The sequence below is a fragment of the Carcharodon carcharias genome, chromosome 15 (genome assembly GCF_017639515.1).
Source record: "Carcharodon carcharias isolate sCarCar2 chromosome 15, sCarCar2.pri, whole genome shotgun sequence".
Taxonomy (NCBI): domain Eukaryota; kingdom Metazoa; phylum Chordata; class Chondrichthyes; order Lamniformes; family Lamnidae; genus Carcharodon; species Carcharodon carcharias.
The window spans coordinates 30,396,476-30,409,739 of NC_054481.1; positions in this window are offsets into that span (position 1 = coordinate 30,396,476).

Below are 13,264 nucleotides of genomic sequence, written 5' to 3' on the forward strand. Positions count from 1 at the left end.
CACAGTGACACTAACCAGCTTCACACTGCTCCCGGTCCCTTCACAGTGATACTAACTTGCTTCACACTCCTCCCAGTATCTTCACAGTGACACTAACCTGCTTCACACTCCTCCCAGTCTCTTCACAGTGATACTAACCTGCTTCACCTCTTCCTGATCCCTTCAAAGTGATACTAACCTGCTTCACACTCCTCCCATTCTCTTCAAAGTGACACTGAGCAGCTTCACCCCTTCCCAGTCTCTTCACAGTGATACTAACCTGCTTCACACTCCTCTCAGTCTCTTCACAGTGATACTAAACTGCTTCACACTCCTCGCAGTCTCTTCACAGTGATAGTAACCTGCTTCACACTCCTCCCAGTCTCTTCACAGTGATACTAAACTGCTTCACCTCTTCCTGGTCTCTTCACAGTGACACTAACCTGCTTCACACTCCTCCCAGTCTCTTCACAGTGATACTAAACTGCTTCACCTCTTCCTGGTCCCTTCACAGTGACACTAACCTGCTTCACACTCCTCCCAGTCTCTTCACAGTGACACTAACCTGCTTCACACTCCTCCCAGTCTCTTCACAGTGATACTAACCTGCTTCACACTCCTCTCAGTCTCTTCACAGTGATACTAACCTGCTTCACACTCCTCTCAGTCTCTTCACAGTGATACTAACCTGCTTCACACTCCTCCCAGTCTCTTCACAGTGACACTAACCTGCTTCACACTCCTTCCTGGTCTCTTCACAGTGTTGGTAACCTGCTTCACACTCCTCCCAGACTCTTCACAGTGATACTAACCTGTTTCACCTCTTCCTGGTCCCTTCACAGTGATACTAACAGCTTCACCTCTTCCTGGTCCCTTCACAGTGATACTAACCTGCATCACACTCCTCCCAGTCTCTTCACGGTGATAATTGCTTCACACTCCTCTCAGTCTCTTCACAGTGATACTAACCTGCTTCACAATCGTCTCAGTCTCTTCACAGTGATTCTAACCTGCTTCACACTCCTCCCAGTCTCTTCACAGTGACACTAACATGCTTCACACTCCTCCCAGTCTCTTCACAGTGACACTAACCTGCTTCACAGTCCTCCCAGTCTCTTCAGAGTGACACTAACCTGCTTCACACTCCTCCCAGACTCTTCACAGTGATACTAACCTGCTTCACCTCTTCCTGGTCCCTTCACAGTGATACTAACAGCTTCACCTCTTCCTGGTCCCTTCACAGTGATACTAACCTGCATCACACTCCTCCCAGTCTCTTCACAGTGATAATTGCTTCACACTCCTCTCAGTCTCTTCACAGTGATACTAACCTGCTTCACAATCATCTCAGTCTCTTCACAGTGATGCTAACCTGCTTCACACTCCTCCCAGTCTCTTCACAGTGACACTAACATGCTTCACACTCCTCCCAGTCTCTTCACAGTGACACTAACCTGCTTCACACTTCTCCCAATCTCTTCACAGTGATACTAACCTGCTTCACACTCCTCCCAGTCTCTTCACAGTGATACTAACCTGCTCCACCTCTTCCTGGTCCCTTCACAGTGATACTAACCTGCTTCACACTCCTCTCAGTCTCTTCACAGTGATACTTGCTTCACACTCCTCCCAGTCTCTTCACAGTGATACTAACCTGCTTCACACTCCTCTCAGTCTCTTCACAGTGACACTATCCTGCTTCACACTCCTTCTTGGTCTCTTCTCAGTGATGGTAACCTGCTTCACACTCCTTCCTAGTCCCTTCAAAGTGATAGTAACCTGCTTCACCTCTTCCCATTCTCTTCATAGTGAAACTGACCAGCTTCACCCCTTCCCAGTCTCTTCACAGTGACACTAACCAGCTTCACACTGCTCCCGGTCCCTTCACAGTGATACTAACTTGCTTCACACTCCTCCCAGTATCTTCACAGTGACACTAACCTGCTTCACACTCCTCCCAGTCTCTTCACAGTGATACTAACCTGCTTCACCTCTTCCTGATCCCTTCAAAGTTATACTAACCTGCTTCACACTCCTCCCATTCTCTTCAAAGTGACACTGAGCAGCTTCACCCCTTCCCAGTCTCTTCACAGTGATACTAACCTGCTTCACACTCCTCTCAGTCTCTTCACAGTGATACTAAACTGCTTCACACTCCTCGCAGTCTCTTCACAGTAATAGTAACCTGCTTCACACTCCTCCTAGTCTCTTCACAGTGATGCTAACGTGCTTCACCTCATTCTGGTCCCCTCACAGTGACGCTAGCCTGCTTCACAGTCCTCCCACTCTCTTCACAGTGATGCTAACCTTCTTCAACTCTTTCTGGACCCTTCACAGTGACGCTCAACTGTTTCGCACTCATCCCAGTCTCTTCACAGTGATACTAACCTGCTTCACACTCCTCCCAGTCTCTTCACAGTGATACTAAACTGCTTCACCTCTTCCTGGTCTCTTCACAGTGACACTAACCTGCTTCACACTCCTCCCAGTCTCTTCACAGTGATACTAAACTGCTTCACCTCTTCCTGGTCCCTTCACAGTGACACTAACCTGCTTCACACTCCTCCCAGTCTCTTCACAGTGACACTAACCTGCTTCACACTCCTCCCAGTCTCTTCACAGTGATACTAACCTGCTTCACACTCCTCCCAGTCTCTTCACAGTGACACTAACCTGCTTCACACTCCTTCCTGGTCTCTTCACAGTGTTGGTAACCTGCTTCACACTCCTCCCAGACTCTTCACAGTGATACTAACCTGCTTCACCTCTTCCTGGTCCCTTCACAGTGATACTAACAGCTTCACCTCTTCCTGGTCCCTTCACAGTGATACTAACCTGCATCACACTCCTCCCAGTCTCTTCACGGTGATAATTGCTTCACACTCCTCTCAGTCTCTTCACAGTGATACTAACCTGCTTCACAATCGTCTCAGTCTCTTCACAGTGATTCTAACCTGCTTCACACTCCTCCCAGTCTCTTCACAGTGACACTAACATGCTTCACACTCCTCCCAGTCTCTTCACAGTGACACTAACCTGCTTCACACTTCTCCCAATCTCTTCTCAGTGATACTAACCTGCTTCACACTCCTCCCAGTCTCTTCACAGTGACACTAACCTGCTTCACACTCCTTCCTGGTCCCTTCACAGTGATACTCACCTCCTTCACACTCCTCCCAGTCTCCTCACAATGATACTTGCTTCACACTCCTCCCAGTCTCTTCACAGTGATACTAACCTGCTTCACACTCCTCGCAGTCTCTTTACAGTGATACTAACCTGCTTCACACTCCTCTCAGTCTCTTCACAGTGACACTATCCTGCTTCACACTCCTTCTTGGTCTCTTCACAGTGATGGTAACCTGCTTCACACTCCTTCCTAGTCCCTTCACAATGATAGTAACCTGCTTCACCTGTTCCCATTCTCTTCATAGTGAAACTGACCAGCTTCACCCCTTCCCAGTCTCTTCACAGTGACACTAACCAGCTTCACACTGCTCCCGGTCCCTTCACAGTGATACTAACTTGCTTCATACTCCTCCCAGTCTCTTCACAGTGACACTAACCTGCTTCACACTCCTCCCAGTCTCTTCACAGTGATACTAACCTGCTTCACCTCTTCCTGATCCCTTCAAAGTGATACTAACCTGCTTCACACTCCTCCCATTCTCTTCAAAGTGACACTGAGCAGCTTAACCCCTTCCCAGTCTCTTCACAGTGACACTAACCTGGTTCACACTCCTCCCGGTCCCTTCACAGTGATACCAACCTGCTTCACACTCCTCTCAGTCTCTTCACAGTGATACTAAACTGCTTCACACTCCTCCCGGTCCCTTCACAATGATACTAACCTGCTTCACACTCCTGTCAGTCTCTTCACAGTGATAGTAACCTGCTTCACACTCCTCCTAGTCGCTTCACAGTGATGCTAACATACTTCAGCTCTTTCTGGTCCCTTCACAGTGACGCTAGCCTGCTTCACAGTCCTCCCACTCTCTTCACAGTGATGCTAACCTGCTTCACCTCTTTCTGCTCCCTTCACAGTGATGCTAACCTGCTTCAAACTTCTCCCAGTCTCTTCACAGTGACACTAACCTGATGCACACTCCTTCCTGGTCTCTTCACATTGATGCTAACCTGCTTCACACTCCTTCCTGGTCCCTTCACAATGATACTAACCTGCTTCACACTCCTCCCAGTCTCTTCACAGTGACACTAACCTGCTTCACACTCCTCCCAGTCTCTTCACAGTGATACTAACGTGCTTCACCTCTTTCTGGTCCCCTCACAGTGACGCTAGCCTGCTTCACAGTCCTCCCACTCTCTTCACAGTGATGCTAACCTTCTTCAACTCTTTCTGGACCCTTCACAGTGACGCTCAACTGCTTCGCACTCCTCCCAGTCTCTTCACAGTGATACTAACCTGCTTCACACTCCTCCCAGTCTCTTCACAGTTCTACTAACCTGCTTCACCTCTTCCTGGTCCCTTCACCGTGACACTAACCTGCTTCACACTCCTCCCAGTCTCTTCACAGTGATACTAAACTGCTTCACCTCTTCCTGGTCCCTTCACAGTGACACTAACCTGCTTCACACTCCTCCCAGTCTCTTCACAGTGATACTTGCTTCACACTCCTCCCAGTCTCTTCACAGTGATACTAACCTGCTTCACACTCCTCTCAGTCTCTTCACAGTGATACTAACCTGCTTCACACTCCTCCCAGTCTCTTCACAGTGACACTAACCTGCTTCACACTCCTTCCTGGTCTCTTCACAGTGTTGGTAACCTGCTTCACACTCCTTCCTGGTCCCTTCACAGTGATACTAACCTGCTTCACCTCTTGCTGGTCCCTTCACAGTGATACTTGCTTCGCACTCCTCCCAATCTCTTCACAGTGACTCTAACCTGCTTCACACTCCTCCCAGTCTCTTCACAGTGATACTAACCTGCTTCACACTCCTCCCAGTCTCTTCACAGTGATGCTAACCTGCTTCACACTCCTCCCAGTCTCTTCACAGTGAAGCTAACCTGCTTCACACTCCTCCCAGTCTCTTCACAGTGATGCTAACCTGCTTCACACTCCTCCCAGTCTCTTCACAGTGAAGCTAACCTGCTTCACACTCCTCCCAATCTCTTCACAGTGATACTAAACTGCTTCACCTCTTCCTGGTCCCTTCACAGTGACACTAACCTGCTTCACACACCTCCCAGTCTCTTCACAGTGATACTAACCTGCTTCACACTCCTCCCAGTCTCTTCACAGTGACACTAACCTGCTTCACACTCCTTCCTGGTCTCTTCACAGTGTAAGTAACCTGCTTCACGCTCCTTCCTGGTCCCTTCACAGTGATACTAACCTGCTTCACCTCTTCCCATTCTCTTCACAGTGACACTGACCAGCTTCACCTCTTCCTGGTCCCTTCACAGTGACACTAACCTGCTTCACACTCCTCCCTGTCTCTTCACAGTGATAATAACCTGCTTCACACACCTCCCAGTCTCTTCACAGTGATACTAACCTGCTTCACACTCCTCCCAGTCTCTTCACAGTGATACTAACCTGTTTCACACTCCTCCTAGTCTCTTCAAAGTGATGCTAACCTGCTTCACCTCTTTCTGGTCCCTTCACAGTGACGCTAACCTGCTTCACAGTCCTCCCACTCTCTTCACAGTGATTCTAACCTGCTTCACCTCTTTCTGCTCCCTTCACAGTGATGCTAACCTTCTTCACACTTCTCCCAGTCTCTTCACAGTGAAACTAACCTGATTCACACTCCTTCCTGGTCTCTTCACAGTGATGCTAACCTGCTTCACACTCCTTCTTGGTCCCTTCACAATGACACTAACCTGCTTCACACTCCTCCCAGTCTCTTCAGAGTGACACTAACCTGCTTCACACTCCTCCCAGTGTCTTCACAGTGATACTAACCTGCTTCACCTCTTCCTGGTCCCTTCACAGTGATACTAACCTGCTTCACATCTTCCTCGTCCCTTCACAGTGATACTAACCTGCATCACACTCCTCCCAGTCTCTTCACAGTGATAATTGCTTCACACTCCTTTCAGTCTCTTCACAGTGATACTAACCTGTTTCACACTCCCCCAGTCTCTTCACAGTGATGCTAACCTGCTTCACCTCTTTCTGGTCCCTTCACAGTGACGCTAACCTGCTTCACAGTCCTCCCACTCTCTTCACAGTCTTGCTAACCTGCTTCACCTCTTTCTGGTCCCTTCACAGTGATGCTAACCTGCTTCACACTTCTCCAGATCTCTACACAGTGACACTAACCTGATTCACACTCCTTCCTGGTCTCTTCACAGTGATGCTAACCCGCTTCACACTCCTTCCTGGTCCCTTCACAATGATACTAACCTGCTTCACACTCCTCCCAGTCTCTTCACAGGGACACTAACCTGCTTCACACTCCTCCCAGACTCTTCACAGTGATACTAACCTGCTTCACACTCCTCCCAGTCTCTTCACAGTGACACTAACCTGCTTCACATCTTCCCGATCTCTTCGGAGTGACACTGACCAGCTACAACCCTTCCTGGTCTCTTCACAGTGACACTAACCTGCTTCACACTCCTCCCAGTCTCGTCACAGTGATACTAAACTGCTTCACCTCTTCCTGGTCCCTTCAAAGTGACACTAACCTGCTTCACACTTCTCCCAATCTCTTCACAGTGATACTAACCTGCTTCACACTCCTCCCAGTCTCTTCACATTGATACTAAACTGCTCCACCTCTTCCAGGTCCCTTCACAGTGATACTAACCTGCTTCACACGCCTCCCAGTCTCTTCACAGTGATATTTGCTTCACACTCCTCCCAGTCTCTTCACAGTGATACTAACCTGCTTCACACTCCTCGCAATCTCTTCACAGTGATACTTACCTGCTTCACACTCCTCGCAGTCTCTTTACAGTGATACTAACCTGCTTCACACTCCTCTCAGTCTCTTCACAGTGACACTATCCTGCTTCACACTCCTTCTTGGTCTCTTCACAGAGATAGTAACCTGCTTCACCTCTTCCCATTCTCTTCATAGTGAAACTGACCAGCTTCACCCCTTCCCAGTCTCTTCACAGTGACACTAACCAGCTTCACACTGCTCCCGGTCCCTTCACAGTGATACTAACTTGCTTCACACTCCTCCCAGTCTCTTCACAGTGACACTAACCTGCTTCACACTCCGCCCAGTCTCTTCACAGTGATACTAACCTGCTTCACCTCTTCCTGATCCCTTCAAAGTGATACTAACCTGCTTCACACTCCTCCCATTCTCTTCAAAGTGACACTGAGCAGCTTCACCCCTTCCCAGTCTCTTCACAGTGACACTAACCTGGTTCACACTCCTCCCGGTCCCTTCACAGTGATACCAACCTGCTTCACACTCCTCTCAGTCTCTTCACAGTGATACTAAACTGCTTCACACTCCTCCCGGTCCCTTCACAATGATACTAACCTGCTTCACACTCCTCTCAGTCTCTTCACAGTGATAGTAACCTGCTTCACACTCCTCCTAGTCTCTTCACAGTGATGCTAACGTACTTCACCTCTTTCTGGTCCCTTCACAGTGACGCTAGCCTGCTTCACAGTCCTCCCACTCTCTTCACAGTGATGCTAACCTGCTTCACCTCTTTCTGCTCCCTTCACAGTGATGCTAACCTGCTTCAAACTTCTCCCAGTCTCTTCACAGTGACACTAACCTGATGCACACTCCTTCCTGGTCTCTTCACATTGATGCTAACCTGCTTCACACTCCTTCCTGGTCCCTTCACAATGATACTAACCTGCTTCACACTCCTCCCAGTCTCTTCGCAGTGACACTAACCTGCTTCACACTCCTCCCAGTCTCTTCACAGTGATACTAACGTGCTTCACCTCATTCTGGTCCCCTCACAGTGACGCTAGCCTGCTTCACAGTCCTCCCACACTCTTCACAGTGATGCTAACCTTCTTCAACTCTTTCTGGACCCTTCACAGTGACGCTCAACTGCTTCGCACTCCTCCCAGTCTCTTCACAGTGATACTAACTTGCTTCACACTCCTCCCAGTCTCTTTACAGTGACACTAACCTGCTTCACACTCCTCCCAGTCTCTTCACAGTGATACTAACCTGCTTCACCTCTTCCTGATCCCTTCAAGTGATACTAACCTGCTTCACACTCCTCCCATTCTCTTCAAAGTGACACTGAGCAGCTTCACCCCTTCCCAGTCTCTTCACAGTGACACTAACCTGGTTCACACTCCTCCCGGTCCCTTCACAGTGATACCAACCTGCTTCACACTCCTCTCAGTCTCTTCACATTTATACTAAACTGCTTCACACTCCTCCCGGTCCCTTCACAATGATACTAACCTGCTTCACACTCCTCTCAGTCTCTTCACAGTGATAGTAACCTGCTTCACACTCCTCCTAGTCTCTTCACAGTGATGCTAACATACTTCACCTCTTTCTGGTCCCTTCGCAGTGACGCTAGCCTGCTTCACAGTCCTCCCACTCTCTTCACAGTGATGCTAACCTGCTTCACCTCTTTCTGCTCCCTTCACAGTGATGCTAACCTGCTTCAAACTTCTCCCAGTCTCTTCACAGTGACACTAACCTGATGCACACTCCTTCCTGGTCTCTTCACATTGATACTAACCTGCTTCACACTCCTTCCTGGTCCCTTCACAATGATACTAACCTGCTTCACACTCCTCCCAGTCTCTTCACAGTGACACTAACCTGCTTCACACTCCTCCCAGTCTCTTCACAGTGATACTAACGTGCTTCACCTCTTTCTGGTCCCCTCACAGTGACGCTAGCCTGCTTCACAGTCCTCCCACTCTATTCACAGTGATGCTAACCTTCTTCAACTCTTTCTGGACCCTTCACAGTGACGCTCAACTGCTTCGCTCTCCTCCCAGACTCTTCACAGTGAAACTAACCGGCTTCACACTCCTCCCAGTCTCTTCATAGTGATACTTGCTTCACACTCCTCCCAATCTCTTCACAGTGATACTAACCTGCTTCACACTCCTCTCAGTCTCTTCACAGTGATACTAACCTGCTTCACACTCCTCCCAGACTCTTCACAGTGACACTAACCTGCTTCACACTCCTTCCTGGTCTCTTCACAGTGTTGGTAACCTGCTTCACACTCCTTCCTGGTCCCTTCACAGTGATACTAACCTGCTTCACATCTTCCTGGTCCGTTCACAGTGATACTTGCTTCGCACTCCTCCCAATCTCTTCACAGTGACTCTAACCTGCTTCACACTCATCCCAGTCTCTTCACAGTGATACTAACCTGCTTCACACTCCTCCCAATCTCTTCACAGTGACACTAACCTGCTTCACACTCCTCCCAGTCTCTTCACAGTGATGCTAACCTGCTTCACACTCCTCCCAGTCTCTTCACAGTGAAGCTAACCTGCTTCACACTCCTCCCAATCTCTTCACAGTGATACTAACCTGCTTCACACTCCTCCCAGTCTCGTCACAGTGATACTAAACTGCTTCACCTCTTCCTGGTCCCTTCACAGTGACACTAACCTGCTTCACACTCCTCCCAGTCTCTTCACAGTGATACTAACTTGCTTCACACTCCTCCCAGTCTCTTCACAGTGACACTAAACTGCTTCACACTCCTCCCGGTCCCTTCACAATGATACTAACCTGCTTCACACTCCTCTCAGTCTCTTCACAGTGATAGTAACCTGCTTCACACTCCTCCTAGTCTCTTCACAGTGATGCTAACATACTTCACCTCTTTCTGGTCCCTTCACAGTGACGCTAGCCTGCTTCACAGTTCTCCCACTCTCTTCACAGTGATGCTAACCTGCTTCACCTTTTTCTGCTCCCTTCACAGTGATGCTAACCTGCTTCAAACTACTCCCAGTCTCTTCACAGGGACACTAACCTGATGCACACTCCTTCCGGGTCTCTTCACATTGATGCTAACCTGCATCACACTCCTTCCTGGTCCCTTCACAATGATACTAACCTGCTTCACACTCCTCCCAGTCTCTTCACAGTGACACTAACCTGCTTCACACTCCTCCCAGTCTCTTCACAGTGATACTAACGTGCTTCAACTCTTTCTGGACCCTTCACAGTGACGCTCAACTGCTTCGCACTCCTCCCAGTCTCTTCACAGTGATACTAACCTGCTTCACACTCCTCCCAGTCTCTTCACAGTGATACTAAACTGCTTCACCTCTTCCCATTCTCTTCACAGTGACACTGACCAGCTTCACCCCTTCCCGGTCTCTTCACAGTGATACTAACCTGCTTCACACTCCTCCCGGTCCCTTCACAGTGACACTAACCTGCTTCACACTCCTCCCAGTCTCTTCACATTGATACTAAACTGCTTCACCTCTTCCTGGTCCCTTCACAGTGACACTAACCTGCTTCACACTCCTCCCAGACTCTTCACAGTGATACTAACCGGCTTCACACTCCTCCCAGTCTCTTCATAGTGATACTTGCTTCACACTCCTCCCAGTCTCTTCACAGTGATACTAACCTGCTTCACACTCCTCTCAGTCTCTTCACAGTGATACTAACCTGCTTCACACTCCTCCCAGTCTCTTCACAGTGACACTAACCTGCTTCACACTCCTTCCTGGTCTCTTCACAGTGTTGGTAACCTGCTTCACACTCCTTCCTGGTCCCTTCACAGTGATACTAACCTACTTCACCTCTTCCTGGTCCCTTCACAGTGATACTTGCTTCGCACTCCTCCCAATCTCTTCACAGTGACTCTAACCTGCTTCACACTCCTCCCAGTCTCTTCACAGTGATACTAACCTGCTTCACACTCCTCCCAGTCTCTTCACAGTGATGCTAACCTGCTTCACACTCCTCCCAGTCTCTTCACAGTGATGCTAACCTGCTTCACACTCCTCCCAGTCTCTTCACAGTGATACTAACCTGCTTCACACTCCTCCCAGTCTCTTCACAGTGATGCTAACCTGCTTCACACTCCTCCCAGTCTCTTCACAGTGACACTAACCTGCTTCACACTCCTTCCTGGTCTCTTCACAGTGTTGGTAACCTGCTTCACACTCCTTCCTGGTCCCTTCACAGTGATACTAACCTACTTCACCTCTTCCTGGTCCCTTCACAGTGATACTTGCTTCGCACTCCTCCCAATCTCTTCACAGTGACTCTAACCTGCTTCACACTCCTCCCAGTTTCTTCACAGTGATACTAACCTGCTTCACACTCCTCCCAGTCTCTTCACAGTGACACTAACCTGCTTCACACTCCTCCCAGTCTCATCACAGTGATGCTAACCTGCTTCACACTCCTCCCAGTCTCTTCACAGTGATGCTAACCTGCTTCACACTCCTCCCAATCTCTTCACAGTGATACTAACCTGCTTCACACTCCTCCCAGTCTCTTCACAGTGATACTAACCTGCTTCACATCTTCCCGTTCTCTTCAGAGTGACACTGACCAGCAACACCCCTTCCTGCTCTCTTCACAGTGACACTAACCTGCTTCACACTCCTCCCAGTCTCGTCACAGTGATACTAAACTGCTTCACCTCTTCCTGGTCCCTTCACAGTGACACTAACCTGCTTCACACTCCTCCCAGTCTCTTCACAGTGACACTAACCTGCTTCACACTCCTCCCAGTCTCTTCACAGTGATACTAACGTGCTTCACCTCTTTCTGGTCCCCTCACAGTGACGCTAGCCTGCTTCACACTCCTCCCACTCTATTCACAGTGATGCTAACCTTCTTCAACTCTTTCTGGACCCTTCACAGTGACGCTCAACTGCTTCGCTCTCCTCCCAGACTCTTCACAGTGATACTAACCGGCTTCACACTCCTCCCAGTCTCTTCATAGTGATACTTGCTTCACACTCCTCCCAGTCTCTTCACAGTGATACTAACCTGCTTCACACTCCTCTCAGTCTCTTCACAGTGACACTAACCTGCTTCACACTCCTTCCTGGTCTCTTCACAGTGTTGGTAACCTGCTTCACACTCCTTCCTGGTCCCTTCACAGTGATACTAACCTACTTCACCTCTTCCTGGTCCCTTCACAGTGATACTTGCTTCGCACTCCTCCCAATCTCTTCACAGTGACTCTAACCTGCTTCACACTCCTCCCAGTCTCTTCACAGTGATACTAACCTGCTTCACACTCCTCCCAGTCTCTTCACAGTGATGCTAACCTGCTTCACACTCCTCCCAGTCTCTTCACAGTGATGCTAACCTGCTTCACACTCCTCCCAATCTCTTCACAGTGATACTAACCTGCTTCACACTCCTCCCAGTCTCTTCACAGTGATACTAACCTGCATCACATCTTCCCGTTCTCTTCAGAGTGACACTGACCAGCTACACCCCTTCCTGGTCTCTTCACAGTGACACTAACCTGCTTCACACTCCTCCCAGTCTCGTCACAGTGATACTAAACTGCTTCACCTCTTCCTGGTGCCTTCACAGTGACACTAACCTGCTTCACACTCCTCCCAGTCTCTTCACAGTGACACTAACCTGCTTCACACTCCTCCCAGTCTCTTCACAGTGATACTAACGTGCTTCACCTCTTTCTGGTCCCCTCACAGTGACGCTAGCCTGCTTCACAGTCCTCCCAATCTCTTCACAGTGATACTAACCTGCTTCACACTCCTCCCAGTCTCGTCACAGTGATACTAAACTGCTTCACCTCTTCCTGGTCCCTTCACAGTGACACTAACCTGCTTCACACTCCTCCCAGTCTCTTCACAGTGATACTAACTTGCTTCACACTCCTCCCAGTCTCTTCACAGTGACACTAAACTGCTTCACACTCCTCCCGGTCCCTTCACAATGATACTAACCTGCTTCACACTCCTCTCAGTCTCTTCACAGTGATAGTAACCTGCTTCACACTCCTCCTAGTCTCTTCACAGTGATGCTAACATACTTCACCTCTTTCTGGTCCCTTCACAGTGACGCTAGCCTGCTTCACAGTTCTCCCACTCTCTTCACAGTGACGCTAACCTGCTTCACCTTTTTCTGCTCCCTTCACAGTGATGCTAACCTGCTTCAAACTACTCCCAGTCTCTTCACAGGGACACTAACCTGATGCACACTCCTTCCTGGTCTCTTCACATTGATGCTAACCTGCATCACACTCCTTCCTGGTCCCTTCACAATGATACTAACCTGCTTCACACTCCTCCCAGTCTCTTCACAGTGACACTAACCTGCTTCACACTCCTCCCAGTCTCTTCACAGTGATACTAACGTGCTTCAACTCTTTCTGGACCCTTCACAGTGACGCTCA